Genomic DNA, 11,833 nt, shown 5'->3' with positions numbered 1-11,833 from the left:
GAAGGCTGCTTCTTAGCTTTTCATCTGGTGATGGCAAGCCCTAAAATCCTGATTTTAACAGAATAGTAGTAAAAATGCCTCAGTGATTTAAGCTGAGAGCAGGGCATTGGCACAGGGCTCATGCATCAGTTATCAGGAACATTACAAATCTCTTTTATTAAAAAATACAAAATAAATTATCTGTAGGTGATAGCAGCTGTAAACCATTATATGTTGTCAACGAAACCACTTACTAATGGTTATAATGATTTTCTTAAACACCAGCCAGGCTTTCCTTCATCCATTCCCTTCAACTGACTTCTTTGAAGTTTTTGGTGAAGAGCATTACCTTGAACTTCCTCTCATAGTTCATTAATAATAGTAAAGCACTATTCTAGGAATTAAAACATGATACCTCCCATACCACCTCCTTTTGCACCCATTCTGCTTACTCCAGGGTCCTTTTCTAGGATTTTCTGTGATTACCACTCCTGCTCTAGTCAACAGGAAGGCCCCTCCAGCAGCAACCACTAAAGCAGTTCTTAGCACCTTAGTTAGATCCGCAATTCCTTTTCCATCACACTCATATCATCTCTAAGCATGACCAACTCCTGAGACACTCTGCTTAATCTTCTCAATTATCAAAAATCCTTCACCATTTATACACTTAGCAATGGTCACTGCAGGAGTTTTAGTGGTCTTTTAATGATTTCTATATCAGTTTTGATCTTCATTAGCTGGAGTTACTGGGTTCAAGGCTGGAATGCATCAGAGAAGACCACAAATCCCTTTCAGAAAAATGGCTTCTGAAACGGCTCATGGAGCATGGAAGGCATCTCTCTTTTCATTCATTTCAACACCATTTGCCCCCACCAAATTTCAGCACAGCTGCTCTGAAAGTTTTGCTAGATGATCATTGGGTTTTTCCTCTTCATATTTACTAGTAGTGATATCTTACAGCTGAATGATTTCTTAAATATATTTTTCAATTTGAGCTTTCCCACTATTTCCTTTTAAGAAGATGTTTTGCCACAATGACCTCTCCAACTTTTCAGAAGTCATGTGGCTGAACATCTTCAAGATTTGGAGTTAATCCTTCTACCAACAGAGCACTATCAGGAGCAACAGCCATGTCATTAACCTTGTTCTTTTTATTGCCATCAAATCCAAGAAGTCTACAACCTTCTACAGTCTGCTGTTACAACCGGAAGGTCAACTTCTTGTCTATTCCAAATGGGTGATTTTTCTCCATCAACATGTTCACCAATAAGAACAAGGACTTATGATGAGCAAAGGCAATTTCAAGAGCAGATAAAATAGATTGGACAACGGAAATTTTCTTTTTACTCAATGCAACACCTACAAGTTGGAATTTACATTTCTAACCATTCTATGTATTCATAACGTTTGGAGAAATAGAACCTTAACAAAACTTCCTACCTTCAATAATTTCTAATTCGTCATTCAGTGTTTTTTCATCCCTTGCTGTTATGACACCTTTTCTTCCAGCCTTTTTCACTGCATCAGAAATGACATTGCTAATTTCTTTGTCTCCATTTGCAGAAATTGTGGCAACCTGAGCAAGGAGTGTCACAAGTTTAGCCTCCTTCTTATATTTTACCAATTATACCATTAACAGATAACATCACATCTCTTCTGACTTCCCCTGACTTCTGGCATCTCTGCTAATCTTGAAGTCTTCCTTGGCAACAGAGCATGCCAGCCCAGGCTCTGTAGTGGTGCCATCCCCAGTCTCTTCATTTATGTTATTGGCAACATCCTGAACAAGTTTCCAACCAATATTTTTATATTTATTTTTTAAGTCTATGGATTTTGCAGTGGTCACAGTATCTTTTGTAACTTTGGGATTTTCCCAGGTCTGTTCAGTAATGTTCACTTTGGCCCATAGTAAAAGCTGCAGTGTTGGCTAAAAGGTATAAACCTTGAAGCATTAAGGCTTGGGAATCTGCACCAAACTTTACATCTTTGGTATAAACCTTGTGAGATGAGTAGCCACTGCCTTGGTCACCAGCCTTATATGGCAAAAGACTGCAGGTAATCCGAGCATTTCTGTGGAAAGGCTGCAGGATGTGCAGGACCATGTAGGCCCTCTGTGGCAGGCAAGGGAAAACTAATTATTCTTTATCTTGTTATTATTAATTTAATCCTGAGGTATCCTAATTTAGGTTTGAACACACTTGAAGAGAATGCCTAGATGGGTAAAATTCATCTCATAAGGATATTATAAAGATTACTTCAAACCCTTAGAGTACATATATTTGAGCACAATTTTCTATTGAGTGAAATAGAGTCAAATTTTGCAGTTGCAAATTAAGAACTTCTAAAGCCTACAAATAAAATATACTATATATATATATATATATACAATATAAATATATAATTTCAGTTATTATCCCTGACTTATCAAGAAGTAAGTTTTTTATCTACCCTCAGTTTTCTGAGAACTGAATTGAAGCTGACTTAATTTAAAAAATAGAGCAAAGAACCTTCAGTGTATTGAAAACTTAAAAGATATAAACTCTTTCAAATAATATTCATTAATTCATTAATCAAAGTGCTTTTCTGGCCTTAACCCAGACTATTGCTTCTTAGTGTGTGAACAGTGTCCTTGATCAAGTCTTAAGAAGGCATCTGTATTTTATATCAAACAAAATATTATTACTAATAATTAATGTTGTTTTAATGAATCTTATTTTCCATGGAGAAAAGCATGCAGTATGCTTTCAAACAAATAATGTTTAAAAGTTCATTAGTTAAAAATGGCTTTATCTACCCTGTTATAGTAAAATCTACTTTCTTAATAAATGACTTTGTAAAATGTTTTGTATTTTTCCAGTATCTAACCAAAGACATTAATGGTTGTTTTCCAAAGTCTGAAATGCCAGTATTTTACATATATATGTGCTTTTAAATGTATATATATGTATGGTGTGTAAATTATATATATACATTTCATAACATCAAAGTACTATTTTCATAACTTTAATTTTCGTTTCATTTTTCCAAACCAAATGTAAGCATAAGAGGAGAGCCGGAGTTTTTTCCTTTGTTCACTGTTGCTTTCCCAGAGTTTACATCCATGCCTTCTACAAAAAAGTTCAGTCAGAAATTTGTTATAATGTATGAATAAAAGTACCTACTAAAGGTCAGCCTATACCTGCTAACATAGGTGAGCAAACAAAAATTTTGCCTCAGAAATACAGTTGCTCCTTTATATCCTTCTACTCTATGAAGTTCGTTTTTGCTGTGGGATGTTATAAATGAGTTGAGATGCATTCACATCCTTTGATTTAATCGTGGGCCAGAAGAACCAACCACCAGCTCTCGCAGGAAATTAGTAACAGGAGCAATTCATCTGGATGCTGAGTAAGCAGCCTGGGGAACCGGTGGACATTTCAGATGTGGAGAGTGAGATGGATCCACAGGCCAGGAGGCCCTTCAGAACTACATCCGGGTGACCAAACCTCTGCACAAAGGCTGAAGAACCTGGGCTTCTCAGAGAACCTGTTGATCTAGGCTTATTTTAATTGTGAAAAAAAAAAAGTACTTGGCTGCCAACTTCCTTCTGAGCTAGAGCTTTGATGAAGAATAATCCGGGGAGGCCGGGCCCCCCACCAGCCCCATCCTATCCCCAACTCCACAAAAGTTTTGTAATATATATATATATATTATATATATATATATAATATATATATATATTTCATGTTTATTTAAGAAGTGGAAATATCAAAAACCTTAAAACAACCACCCCCAACTTCCCTCCCTTCTAAAGTGGTCTCTATTCCCATTTGCCCTGAGAAGCCCCAGGCCAGACACGCTCCATCCCCTTCCCCAGCCCAGCCTCGGCAAAGGAGCTGGCAGTATTGGAGGAGACATATGGGACCTCTTGGCCTCTGTCCCAGTTCCCTGAAACCAGAGGGAGAGTTGGGTGCCTTCTTCCCCTTGCCCAGAAGAGCCCCTCAGACCTCCACAGCCCTTCTCAGGGCGAAGGTAAACTGGAGCCCCAAACTTTGATCCGCCATTGTAGTGGCACAAATCTTTCCATTTGGAGTGGGCACTCAAGATGCCCACGGTCCCCTCCACAGCGTGGCCTTGACCTCCAGCCTACATGCCTTTGCTGGGGATGTCTGGCTGTCCTGCCTGAGGAAGGGGTCAGATCAGAGCTGCTCTGGAAGGCAAGGCCACCTGGAACCAGAGCCCTGTCCTAGAACAGAACCTGTCTCTGATAAAGGTTTTCAGGGAATAACGTTTTAAAAGCTCACCCCTACCCTGCCACAAAGGTGACGGAACCAACTTCCCCACAGCAAGGTGCTGATAGACGGCTGAGTCAGAAAGAGGACAATGCCCTGCCGCTGCTCCTCAGGGGAAAGCTCTAGGAAGGGCAGTGGCCGTTTGCAGGACAAATTTTAGACATCTCACTGCGGCCTGAAAGAACAACCTGCCCGGAGCATGTGCAGTGGTGTGGTCCCGGCTTGCTGCGGCCTTGGACCTCGGCAGACATCGCACTGGGGTCTCAGGGCCTGCGCCAGAAGCCCCAGTTGCCGCCTAGGGTCCCTGGCAGCCTTGGGACGGCAGCTTTGCCCCCGGCGCAGGCGCAGTTCACACGGTTGGCCTGCGTGTTGCCTCAGGGCGCAGCTCCTCCGCGCAGCGCAGACCCTCAGCGCACCGTCCCGCCCGTGCAGGAGCGGCCGCAGTGAGTGTGTGGGGGGACCGCGAGGGTGAGGCTGGGGCTGTGAGGTGGCCGTTCCTGACCCCGGGATTCCGCGCCCCATTCCACGGAAGGTCCCTTGGGCCTCGCGGCAGGGTCTGGTCCTCGGCGGTCCAGGCCCCAGGCTGCCTTTACCGCCTCCGCCCCCAGGCCCGTACGGCTTCCCCGCCAGCCCGGAGCCCGCCTGGCTCTCGCTGAGCCCCAGCCGCCTCCGGGAGAACCTCGTGCTCCACCCCTCCGACCCGCCCTGGCTCTTGGCCCAGAGGATAATCTGAGTTAGGGAAAATGGCTTCCATTGCTTAAAAAAATAATAAGGATTCTGATGTCTGGAAATAAGCAAGTTGGAATTGCAAAACCTTTTAGATTATTAGAGATCAAAGATTCACTCTGACTCCTCCTGAAATGGCGGACGGAACTTTGAAGAAAGAAAACAGCAGGACCAGTCAGGAAGGAAAGCCAAGGAAAGGGAATGCTAGGCCCACACATTTCGTCGGCTTGGTGCTGTCACTGGGTCCGGGCCCAGTGATGTCATGGGCTGGGGGGTGGGGAGAACAAGTACCGCGCTTCGCCCATCAGGCTGCAGCTGTGCAGTGGCACAGGTAGTTCGAACCGGACATGACCATGTTTTCTAGACGTAAATTACCTGTTGAGAAATACTGGAAGTTTCTGCTATTGCAGTGATTTATTAAGCAGCAACTCCTAGAGACATTGTTTCACACTTTTGAGAACATTGTTACAATAGATTGTTATATATTATCATGTCCTGGGAACTTTAGGAAGCAAGACCAGTAAATGCAAGCGAAAACAACCCCCTCCCCTCAAAGCTGCATATAGTGTATAGTGACTCAGGTGGCACACCTACTTTCACCAAACTAACCAAGGAAATTGACTTTTGCTGCTTCACTAGGGGCCTGGGGGTGGGGGTGTGTGGGGGGTAGATAACAAATGAGAACTAAGCATATCCCTATTACGTGAATAGGTCTTGAGTCATTTCACTTTTGTGTTAAGCAAAATAGTCTCCACGGGATTCTGGGGGACCTTGGGCTCTCTAGGGCACAGGGATTGGAATTACATATCTCCTAACGTAATAAAAGTGCCTTATCATTTTATCCCCCACCATTCATTTAACATCTATTTAGTGAATCATTTCCTGTGCTCTGTGTGAAAATTCAAGCTAATATATGACTTGATGGTCATAAAAACGTGTCATTCAGATGTCTCTCTGCAGCAGGCGGCTTGATTTTCTGATGGCCAGTAGTTGTAGCCCTTTTGGATTCACCACTGAATCCAATGGGCTGCTCATAGTCAGTGGCTGCGCACAGCAGGAATATTAGAAAGGGACATTTATCCAAAACACAGGACTCCTCTCATGGACACCTTTGACTTAAAGATTGCCATCTGCCTGGGAAAACTTTCTTAGAGGTGTTCTGCATCTGTGACACTTTTAACCCAGTGTCCTGCAGGGAGACAGGCCTAAGACCTGCTTCCAAGTCTGAAGGTTCTCTCAGCCTTCCCTGGCTCTGAACTCTTTTCTTCATAAGGATTTGCCCAAATATATACATATCATCTTGATATCTGCTCCTTTGACTACCCAAATTCACATAATGTCTTTTCTAAAGATTACAGACATAATCTTAGTTATGAAATTGGAATTTTGAATATAAATTATTAGTCCAAACTCTGAAATTGTATTAATGGCAAACCTCCTCAACTAGCTCAAGCCTCCTGCCAGTAGAAGCCTTTTATTGGAACAAGGGCTAAGGCCTGCTTTTTGTCTTTTTCTCCCCATTGTTATTCTTTTCCTCCCTCCTCCTCCCCCTTGCTAATCTTATTAGGTAGTTTCTGTCCAGCGATTGTGGAAAAGAAGTAGAAAAGACTAGGAAAGGAGCAGGAAAGAATTTTCCACAGTAAGCTAATTCTGGGACTGACATACTTACAGCTGACTCTGGCAATGAGTCTTTTCTGGGGACTTTGAAAAGTTCTCTTTTAGGCTTCTTTGTTCTACAATTTGACCTAGGTGCATACAATTTATCCCAGTCTTTAGGAGTCTTGCATCACCCCAGTTCCTTTCTGCTGGAATTCTTCCATCCTTTGATAGACACACACTGTGATAATGTGATTTATAATAAGAAATATATATTTAGTCTTCCTCCCTATTTCTGGCACAGAGTTCCTAAAACCACTGTGGTTTCCTAAGTACTAAGAGTGATACAGGTGTCTTGATAGTCATACAAACCCCTTTCAACTACTCTTGAGTTTATGTTAATGAGGTGACTTTTGAAAGCACCTAAGGATGCTGAGGGGCTTCCTGTGGATGAGGACTGGCTGCCGTGGGAACCAGTCATGTCATTAGACAGTTGGAAGTTCCAATCCCACCCCCTGCCAATGGCCAATAATTTAAATCAATTTGCATATGTAATGAAGCTTCCATAAAAACCCAAAAAGATGGGGTTGAGAGGGCTTCTGGATTGGTGGATCATGTAGAGATATGGGGGGGAATGGCTCTCCCAGAATGCATGGAAGTGCTGTGCCTCTTTCCCACATACCCTTGCCCTGTGCCTCTCTTCCATTTGGCTGTTATTGAGTATTCCTTTTATAATAAACCAGTAATCCCGTGGGTAAAATGTTTCTCTGAGTTCTGTGAATGGCTCGGCAAGTTAACTGAACCTGAAGAGGGGGTGGAGGGAACTTTTGACCTCTATACATACCATTTCTTCTTCTTTTGTGGGGCTAAATCTAGTTTATAGGAAACAGATACAGGTCTTGTTTTGATAAATGCCAGAAATGCAAGCCTATCCTAATGCAGCTATTGCTCTTAGAATGCAACAGCCCACTTTAGCTTTTGCTTGTCTGTGACAAAGACAAGTTCTCTTGGTCTTCCTCTGCAGGGAGTTACAGGGAAATCATGTCAACCACCCTTCTGTGTTTGAGATAATGAGGCAGTAGACCGTACCTCTCTGTAGTGCTCACAGATTGCAAGAGCTCTTATCAAAGAGTTTTTAGCAAGAAACCTTTTTCCCAAATTTGTCTGCTTTCTATCTTCATCAAAGGTAGGGGTCTAATAGTTGTGCCAATAGATATCAAATAGTTACTTTTAAAATTTCTAACAGATGATTTTTTTTCCTTTTACCTTCAAATTTAGTTCTTAGTTCATAGTTCTTTAGTTTAAAATAAATACACAATTTTATTATTTTTAAATGATTAATGCTCACTTAGAGATAGAGGGTAAGCAGCAGATTGAAGACATGGTATTTGGAGTTTCTCAGTTCTCCCATGTTCACAGAAAATTACTAAAAGTACTTAGGAATATTTAACTGGGCTATAATATAACTAGGCATAACATAACTAGGCTTTAGAAATAAATGCAGGGCATAGGTAAATACCTGAGTTAAATAGAGTTTATTGGATGTAATTAGTTATTATATTTCCTTTGCAATGAATATTCTACCAATGTTAGTTTTTATAATTATAATCATGTAATTATAATCATAATTAAAATTATATTTAACAATTTGAAAGTTTCACAAGTAGAGTATTTTGGGGTTATTTGTGTCCCAATAGGGATTGGATATTAATCAATTTAAAAAATGGGAGCAAATAGGATTAAGTTGACTCGTAGGAAAGAATAGTTAAATAAGATGGTGAGAGTGGTCACAGATTATTAAACATAGTAATGTGGAAATTCTTCTGAATAAAACTGCTAGTTAAATTTTCAATTTTTAAAATTCTCTCTTTCTATTTGATGCTATCATGTAAGACTTGTAAATCTTACAATATGTGGGTATATTTTAGCCTGAGGAATTTCGAAGTATAAAACCCTAATCACTCTACTAATCAATTAGAGAAAGAGAAAAAATTGAAATGTTGTTATGCAAAATTTCTCAAGTTACACTGACATGTAAAAGTTGTGTTATGAATATGCAGGGGACCTTCAAATTATTGCTTGAAAATGCTATGTAATTTTAAGGGTACATTTTCTAGAAGCACTATATCAGAAGGCATGTATGTATGGCACAATGAACTCAGCAAAAGATTGTTTTTTGAAAATATTTCAATTTTTTGGGTTGACACTTTAAAGACTGAACAAATACCCTTCCAGTATGCACCTCCATCATGATTTTTAATCTGACCTTTTCATCTTCTGAAGTTAAATTTAGTTTTTGATAGTTCTCATATTCTAACTGGAGTAAGTTAATGACTTTGTAACATGTACTCTTAGTCTACAAGGCTTCTCTTCTTTTACATTAATTAATTGTACAAATTCTTAGTGAACTTTTTTTTATATTCTTGCTCTGGGTAAATAAGGGTCAATATAACAAATGTTTTCTCGAAGGAGTTTTTATCTAATCAATTTCTTTGTCTTCCTCTGCAGAGTTACAGGGAAATCACATCAACCACCCTTCTGAGTTGTCTAATACATCATTCATTGTCTAATATATAAGATAAATCATCTAATACATCATTAATTATAATAAAGTGGGGTGAATATTAAAACAGCAATAGCCCCAACCCTTGGGGGAGCACATGGGACTAGTATCTAGTCTCCCCAGCTCTTATATATGAATAACATATGTGAGAAAGCGCATTTAAAAAGTGCTTACAGCCTGAGGAAAATTTCCCCTCAGATACATTACCTGTAAATAATAATCAAATTTGTTCTATAGATAAATAGTTGATTTGTGAGCTTACTTGGAAATATGCCCTTAAGTAAACTCATAAAAATGATTTGATCTGAAATGTACCTCAGTAGAATGAAAATAGTATGATACAGTTTCAGTAGTACCAATTAATAGTAAAAATGAGTAATTGACTTAAATAAATGTAAATTTGTTTATTTTGAATGCTAGTAAGTAATATATAAAAACCTGAAAAGGAGAAGGCTGGTGAGGGAAATGTAATTTAAAAACACACAAACATGAATGGGGCAATATAAAATAGTTCCCAAGTGTTCAGACTCTGGGGATATATTCTGTGGCTTTGAATCTTGCCCCATAACTTACTACCTTTGTGACTTCAGAGGACTATTTTGTTCTTCTTTCTTTCTGGTTCTCTTTTTGTGAAATGGAGAGATACTAGGTTTAACTACATAGAATTGTTAAATTTGGCTATTTTATTTTTATAGTTTTATTGAGGTATAAATGATTTACAATAAACTAAGCACATTTAAAGTGTGCAACTTGATGAGTTTTCATAAATACACATGTGCCTAAGAAACCATGGCCATAATCAAGATGTAAACATAGTGATTACTCTAGAGTTTTCTTATGCCCTTTTAAAAGAGCATTACAAGAAAAAAAAATGATATGAGAACAAAGTCTGTGGACCTAGACAGAAAAAGTTAGCATATCAAATTCAGTAATACATTAAAAGACTAATGTATCATCAATTATTATGTAATTAGGGGCAATTGCTGATTTTGCTGTCTCTATGGATTAGCTTTTGCCTTTTCTGATTTTTAAAATGAATGGAATAATTTCAAGCTGTACTCTTTTGGTCCAACTTCTTTCATTCAGCATCATATTTTGAGTCTCACTCATGCTTTTATAGATACCAAAAGTTATTGCCGACTGGTATTTCATTGTATGGCTATTCCACAACTTGTTTGTTCATTCAACTGTTGGAGTACATTGTTTGTTTTCTCTTTTACATGATTTTATAAATATATTTGCTATAGACATCTGCATATAGAAACAACAGAGAAAAACAAAGCAACAAATAAAATTAGGAGACAGAGATGACACAAATATCCAATATAAGGAATGACAGAGGTGATATTACTGCAAATCCTGCATACACAATGAGAATAATAAGAATATTATTAACACTCATCTACCAAGAAATCTGGTTAATTAAATAAAATGGAAAAAAAATTCCTTAAAAGACAAAAATTACCAAAGCTCATTCAAGAAAAGTAAATATGCTGAGTAGCCTGATATTCATTACAGAAATCACTTTCATAGCAAAAAGAACTTTCTGTAAAAAGAATTGTACCCCAAGATGGGTTCATAGATGATTTTATCAAATATTTAAGAAATAACTGATACTAATTCTATATAAATATATCTAGAAAATTGAAAAGGAAATAATAATGTATTTTATGAGAAAAATGTATTTTCTCTGTGCAGTGAATTTTATGAGGAAAGTATTACCCTTATACTTGAACCAGATAAAGATATTACAAGAAAAAAAAACTATACAAGAACAAAATCTGTGGGCCTAGACACAAAAAAATTAGCATGTCAAATCCAGTAATATATTAAAAGATTAATACATGATGACCAAGTGGGGCGTATTCTGGTAATACAAGATTGTGTTAATATTTAAAGATCTATCAACGTAATTCCTATATTCACAGACTGAATAAGAAAAGCCATATGATTGCCATGGTAGGAATTATAAAAAGCATTTAGCAGAATTCAACCTTCTTTCTGGTTAAAAACCATCAACCTAACAAAGGATAGCTGTGTAAAACCCACAGCTACCATCATATTTAATAATGAAAGACTGAACATATTTCCCCTGATATGGAGAATGAGCCATGAATGTCCACGCTAACCACTTCTTTTCAACATTATATTGAAGGCCTTAGATAGTGTGATATGTAAAAAGGAAATGAAATGAAAGAAACATAGATTGGAAAGGAAGAATTACAAATTTTATTTGCAGGCAACCTGATTTTCTAAGTATTAGGGAATCTACAGAAAAGGTATTTCAGTTTTAGACTCCCAAAAGAACAATTCTGTTCTTTATCCTAATAATTATACAATGTACTTAAAAGGTTATGATGAGTAATTGACATGTTAAACTATGTTAATATACATACAGCATTTATCATAGTGTCTGTTGAAGAGGAATTAATCTGCAACTGTTAGCAAATGCTAGTTGTAGTGCATAGAAGTTTTTATATTAACAAAACTTGGAAACAAACAGCATTACAGAATTAATGAGCAGAGAAATAAATATAATAAGTAAAATATTGTGGCAAGGTTAAGTGTTCACTTTAAAAAAAATGACCTCAGAGAAATGAGTAAAAGCTTTGGCTTTGAGCTTCCTAGCAATTTATACTAAAAAGTAAATACCCACTTCCATGATATGTTTACCAATATCCACACCATTTAAAAAGAT

The 11,833-nt window shown here is 38.2% G+C and overlaps 1 pseudogene; it reads right to left on the bottom strand.

The window, feature by feature from the left end:
- Nucleotides 1-380: 380 nt before the first annotated feature.
- Nucleotides 381-2,047, bottom strand: LOC108403307 (60 kDa heat shock protein, mitochondrial pseudogene; annotated as a pseudogene).
- Nucleotides 2,048-11,833: the final 9,786 nt, after the last annotated feature.

This window comes from Manis javanica, chromosome 10 (assembly GCF_040802235.1).
Source record: "Manis javanica isolate MJ-LG chromosome 10, MJ_LKY, whole genome shotgun sequence".
In the NCBI taxonomy this organism is placed as follows: domain Eukaryota; kingdom Metazoa; phylum Chordata; class Mammalia; order Pholidota; family Manidae; genus Manis; species Manis javanica.
The sequence above is the reverse complement of the archived record's forward strand: the minus strand, read 5'-3'. Positions and strand labels throughout refer to the sequence as shown.